The sequence below is a fragment of the Nicotiana attenuata genome, chromosome 2 (genome assembly GCF_001879085.1).
Source record: "Nicotiana attenuata strain UT chromosome 2, NIATTr2, whole genome shotgun sequence".
NCBI lineage: Eukaryota > Viridiplantae > Streptophyta > Magnoliopsida > Solanales > Solanaceae > Nicotiana > Nicotiana attenuata.
Window position 1 is genome coordinate 33,974,901 of NC_031990.1, and position 6,928 is coordinate 33,981,828.

Here is a 6,928-nt window from a genome sequence, read left to right on the forward strand (position 1 = left end):
TTATTTTGATTTTGATTTTATTTTTGAAAGAAAGACTTCTAAAAATTCCTTTTTTTTTATTGGAACTTTGGGAATTTCAAAAGTAAAAAAGAAAATACTTTTGTTAGAAATTTCATTTGTTTTCTCTTTTTCTGAAGGAGAAAGAAAATATTTTTGGATTTTGGATGTTGCCTCTTAATTTTTGAAAGAGGGACTTTTTTAAGAAAAATATTTTGGATTTCAGAGCTTTTATTTATTTACAAAAGTACTGCTAAAGAAAAGCAAAAATATTTTTGGACTTCAATTTTGCAAAATTTTTATTGACATTTACAACAGAAAGACTTCTAAAGAAGAAAAGAGTATTTTTGGATTTTTGTTTCTGATTTTTTTTTTGGATTTTTGTTTTTTTAAAAAAAAATACTTCAAAAAGAAGGAAACCCGTATTTTTGGATTTTGATATTTATTGATTTTTCTTTTTCGTATGAAAGACATTAGAAAGAAGGGAACCATTTTTGAGTTTAAAAAACTTCTTTTTATTTTTGAATTTTCTAAGGAAAGATTTTTAAAGAAGGAACTAAAGGAAAATATTTTTGGATTTTTTAAAAATTGGGGTCGGAAGCGATGAGGTTTGCCTACGTATCTCACATCCGATGAGAATCAGACCCGCGTAGTTCGGTGGAAAACGTCAAAACCAAATATATTTTTATTTGAACAACAATCTTTTCTTTTTCAAATATTTTCCTTTTTATTTTTTCAAAATTCGGCAGCATTTCGGTACTATTTAGGCATTGGGTTTTCAAAACAGGTGGTTACCCTCACTTAGTCCTAACACTGCTATTTTTCTCAATTTCCTCTCATTGTATACAGGCCGGTCAACATGCAAAGCCGAGCAAATAAATGCACAAGTAGCACGTAAGATGCATCAGGATGGTCTTTTTCATTTCAGGTCACCTGTCCTAGACGGACCCAACCCCTGTGTTGAGTCCCCTAAGTCAAATGCACATGATGCAAACAAACGTTCCTACTAGGGATCCGGCATGAGATTTTGTTCTTCTAGGTTTAAACCCTAGGTTTATTGGTCTAGACCTGGCTTACCCGAGCGGACAACTCGAGCCGAGGGGGAGGCAGCGTACCGGGGATACAGAAGCTCCGCCGGCTTAGCAACTTATCCAAACCTCGTTCTAAATGGGAAAAGACTCTAAACAGAAGAGAAGCTACACGAAGTGCACCCTTCTCCATGATGTAGAAGACTCAGAGAGAGGAAGGGATTCGTAACAGTTTATATATACAATTCAACAAATATCAAAGCGGTAAAACATTTAGCACATTTAGCATGAAACATGTAGGAAAATCAGATAAAGTCAAATATAACAATTTATCTAAGCTCGAATTCTTGAACCTTGAACCGAAATTCTGGGTTAGTTTCCTCAGCAGAGTCGCCAGAGCTGTCACACCTCCTTTTTTACACACCTACCCCGACGGATGGTGTATAAGGGAGTTTTTTCATTTAAAGTGACATTATTCGAAATGGGATTATTTATTTATTTCAGAGTCGCCACTTGGGATAGGTTTGGCTTTTGGTGTCCCAAGTCACCGGTTTATCTTGAATCCCAAATCGAGGAAAATTTCGACTTCCCGAATTGAGTCTGCGAACCAGAAATTCTGAATAAAGAATTCTGTTGACCCGAGTGAAGGTGTTAGGCACCCCCAGATCCCGTGGTTCTAGCACGGTCGCTTGATCTATTATAGTTGGCTAAAAATCTGATTTCAATACATGTCATCCTATAGTGCAATTTTTAAAATTATTTACCGCTTTTAATTAATTTTAGGAAATTGAATGTCGTTTAAAATATGTTTTCGGATCACGTCACATGAAATGCACCCGGATCCTCGACACATTTTATTCAACGTTTTGGGATTTGGATTTGGGTCACATGAAATGCACACCCGAGTTTAGGAAGGTAAAATTATTAAAGAACGCGCCTAAAGCGACTAACGTATTATTAACTTTGCGGGAGGCCATAAAAATTCGCTAAATGGCACGTCCCGAATTCTAAATATTTTAATATGAGTATTTAAAGAGGACCACACAATTTGTGATTTTGTTTGGCGTGGCGCACCTCATTTTTATTTTAAAAGCCAACCTAAAGGAACTATGATTTGCTATTAAGTATTGTCTCTAAAAGGGCCTTAATTAATTATCATTATTAACTACTATTATTAAAAGCATTCAAGGAATTTGGGCCTCAAGTTCAAGTCCACACTTGAACAAGAGGAGAGCCTATTAATTCAAATATGCTGCCTAGCTTGGAAAGCCCAAAATTATTTTTTTTAATGAAACTCGTAATTTCTGATTAAGTCTTGCAGTACTTGGCTTCGCGTCTGGGCCCAATCGTGAAGAAATTTCGGAGCTACCCTGAATGGGCTTTTGAACAGGCCCAGTATGAAGACATTGAGGCTGGGACCTAACCCAGACTGCCTAGGCCTCTAATTAATTGAGTTAAAAGGGAATGGGCCTGGCGCAAATTTCGGACAACTTTTACATAGTTGGGCCATGTTGAATCACTTCTTCATGGCCCAGACAGCCAGACATTCATCAAACCAAACGAGACTAGCTTTAATGATTCACTAATGAATCAAACTATAAACTAACATCAGGACTTAATTTTGATGCACATGAAGCAAGGAATTGGGAAGCTAATGACAAACATTAAGACATAATTTCACGTATTAAACAGCAGTAAAACATTTTTACTTATGTGAAGCTGTTAGGCTACGAATTAATACAAGCAATTGTAGGAAGCAATGATTAAACTAGAGTGATTATCAACTATACTGAAATGTTAAACTCAAAACAGACTAATCATGTTGAGATGCTGATTCCCTGGTTTCAAAACAAGCATTGCTATTCAAACTAACCATTTTGAAATCCTACACTCTAATTTTAGCTATTCAAACTAATCATGATATTAACTCTACTAACATTTAACATGAGATCTGACTTTGAACCAGTAAACTACTAGACAAAATATTCACAATACGATGAAAAACAGTCCAATCAATCGAATACACTCCTGTTACTACACATGAGACAATTATTCAAATAATACTATTAAACTAGGTATCTAAGCTAAATATAACAGCTATCTTCATGTGAACAAGCAGTTCTTCATTATTTAACTTCGAGTATGTGCATACAGAGGGATCCACTCTTCAACATTACTTGAAGCTAGAAATGTACCTGAAATTGAGGCACAATAAGAAGCAGAAGGTAGAGTCAGCAGCAGTAAGCGAATAGCAACAAAATCAACAGCAACACAGCTCACAAACAGCCAGAAATCCAGGGAAAGAGAAGCAGGATGCAACTGACTTCAAAGGAGCTTCACTCAACCAAATATACCAGCTGGATTTGAGAACCAGCTTGAAGAACCAATGTAGTTGAACCAAACAGACCAGGAAAAGATTTTATACTATATTTTGGTTATTTTTTCAGGATTTTTCTAGGATCTAATATTTCGTAGTTAAACTATCTACTTCTAACAGAAATTTTTTTGGATTTTTGGTAGGTTTTTCAGTAGTTTTTTGGATCTGAACTTTGAACTTTTTCGGAGTTTTTCTCTCTAGACCTCTAAGAATTGATTTGAATTTTGGAATTTCAAATTTTGAATCTCTAATGCTTCTAGAAACTTGTGGGGATTTTACAAATTTCAAACTTGTTAAACAAGGCAGGAGGGACTGCCTTTTATAGGCAAGACTAGGGGAAGTTTCAGATTTTCATTTATCCCCTTGCTCCTTCTTTTATTTTTCAGTTTCTACTAATTAGTCCATAAGGTTTTGACTTGTTGCCCAAGTTACTACACTAAGTTACTGATATTCCCAACTAAAATCCTATTCTAGAAGATTCTAGGAAGTTCTAGTTTCATCTACAACATTATTCTCTATTTAGGAATGCCTATACTACCCTTCATTCAATCTGAAATTATTATCCTATACTAACTATACCCCAACCCCCTTTTACCCTAGTCAGATTTCGACTCAAAGAATTCTAGTTCAGCTATATGCAAACAACTAAACTAATAAAACTAACTAACAGCAACAATAAGAAATTACTGATTAAACTAAATACTGAAATAATAAAAAAAAATCAAACACTGACTAAACAGGATTGCCTGGAAGATTAAAAGAAAATTAAAGCTTACACTAGTAGAAACAAACACTGAATTGAAACAAAAATTTACATCGAAACAAAATTAAACTACAATCAGAAATCACAAAAACAGGATTAACTATAAACCAAATCAAAACAAAAATTAAACTAAAAATCAAAACAATCACAAGAACAGAATCGACCATGAACAAAATCAAAACAAAGATCAAACTAAAATAAAATCAAAAACTCATGAGAATTGAATCAAGCATAAAAAGGAAATAATCAAACCAAGAAGAAACTTACTGATTTGTTCTTCGATTGGGCTGACCTCGAATTTGATTTTAAATTAATGTTATATGTTTATTTTATCCAAAATAGACATATAACATTAATTAAAAATCACTCGAACACTTGAAACTCCCAAAACAGGTTGAAAGTTTCGAACCCTAGATCTGAAATTCATGGGGTTCCACTTGGATTTGAAGGGTTCTAGTTTGAGATTCGGGATGAGGAGGTCAAGGAGACTATAGGGTGTGATTTTGGTTGGATTTGGAAGAGTTAGGGGTTTGGCCGGAATTTTGATTTAATGTTCGAGGAGTTTGGTTGTGATTTGAGGGAAACAAAATCCGGATATGGAAAGAGGAGGTGGAGGAGTATCTATGGTGTAATTTTGGGATTCATCGGAGAATCTCCGCCGGCGGAGGCGATTTCCGATCGGCGGCCGGCGGCGGTAGACGGTAGGGACGGCGGAGTTAGGGGTTTTCCAGTGAGGTTTGAGAGAGATGAAGGGTAGGGAGTCCTGAGGGGGGTAGGGGTTATTTGGACATATTTATATTAGGTGATGTAGGCTTCAGGACCGTTGGATTAGATTAACCTCAACGGTCCTGATTGATTTGGCCTAAAACGACGCCGTTTGATTTATTTAGGGGTTGGACCGTGTTGGGGGTTTGGGTTTGGACCAGGTTGAACGGTATCAGGGGTTGGGCTGGTGAATTATTTTGAAATAACTTGCCCAAATATTAACAGGCCCCTTCCAATTCCTTTAATTCTTTTCTTTCATTTGTTTTTCTCTTTTTTTTTTCTTTTTTTTCAATTTTAAAACTAAACTAAAATTAAACCTCAAAATTAATTCAACTACCTAATTAAGCTACAATTAAACTACTACCAATTTAAAGGAAATTAATAAACCTAAAAACTAAAATTAAAATCAAACGAAACAAATCAAAGTTTCTTTATGATTTTTTTTTTTGTATTTTTGTAAAAGCCTAATTACTAATTAGTCTAAAAATATGTAAAATTAAATCCTAAATGCTCATGCAATATTTTTTATATTTTTATGAATTATCAATTAAACATGCTCACAAACATGCAAACAAACACAACAATTATGCAATTAATTCCCTAAAATTAAACAATTAAAGGAAAAATCCTAATTTTAAGAATCCTGTAGGAGTAATTCACGCGAGGCAAAAATCACGTGCTCACAGCTGCCCCTCTTTGCTCGGAGACACGAAGGGTTTTCGGGCAAAGATAAATGAGCAATCATGAGAGATTTTTGCCTGCTTGGCACTCCGTGAGAAGCATTTTTTGAAAACCGTCTGACCGAACCCTGCTTCAAAGGTTGCCTACATATCCTTGGCTGTAAAGGAATCAGGTCAGTGTAGTTCTGGAAGGTTTGGTAGCTGGGACTACCAGGAGCTGTGATTTCACTGTTGTTGTTGCTGCTACTGCTTGCTGACCTCCTTATTACACCAAAAGGAAAATCAAAGCTAAGCTAGCTATGCCTATCAACTATGAGTTACAAGATTCCTATCTATAAATCTCTTGAAGCTTGATCTTGAGTTTTAGCTGATTTTGCTGTGGACTCCGATCTGAATCTTTATGCTCGCAAGTTGTAGGTGTTGTTTCTTTCTGCAACATTGGGTCAAAGCGGGATCGGCGGAGCTTATGCCTTCAATCAAATTTTGAGCAATCCGCACCTTTGTTCGCTTTCAACATTTGAGTTCATTTCTTTTTGTTCTTTTCTTCTTTTCTTTATTCTGGATTGAGACTCATTCCGTCGGTCATCTCGAACCCATGTGCCTCGATGTCAAACCTGCTTAAGACACCAAAACAAACAAACGGACGAAATTTTTCTGCCCCAGTTTTCACTAGGAAAATTTCGTGAGTTAGTTGTGACACATATCTAAGCAACAAAATCAGGATTGTGCATCCTCGGGAATGAATCCAGGTTATGCAGGGAAATGGCCGGGTTATGCCGGAAAAGAAAAAGGTCCTTGGGTTATGCCGGGGAGGTCCGCGGGTTATGCCGGGATAAAAGAAAAAGACCCTTGGGTTATACCAGGGAGGTCCACGGGTTATGCCGGGATAAAAGAAAAAAAGGTTCATTGGGTTATGCCAGGGAGGTCCACGGGTTATGCCGGGATGAAAGAAAAAGGTCCTTGGGTTATGCCAGGGAGATCCACGGGTTATGCTGGGATAAAAGAAAAAAGGTCCTTGGGTTATGCCAGGGAGATCCGCGGGTTATGCCGGGATAAGAAGGAAAAATGTCCTTGGGTTATGCTAGGGAGGTCCACGGGTTATGCTGGGATAAAAGAAAAAGGTCCTTAGGTTATGCCAGGGAGGTCCACGGGTTATGCCGGGAGAAGAGAAAAAAGGTCCTTGGGCTATGCCAGGGAGGAAAGAAAAAGGGGTTCTCGGGTTATGCCGAGGAGGTCCACGGGTTATGCCGGGATAAAAGAAAAAGGTCCTTGGGTTATGCCAGGGAGGTCCACGGGTTATGCCGGGATAAAAGAAAAA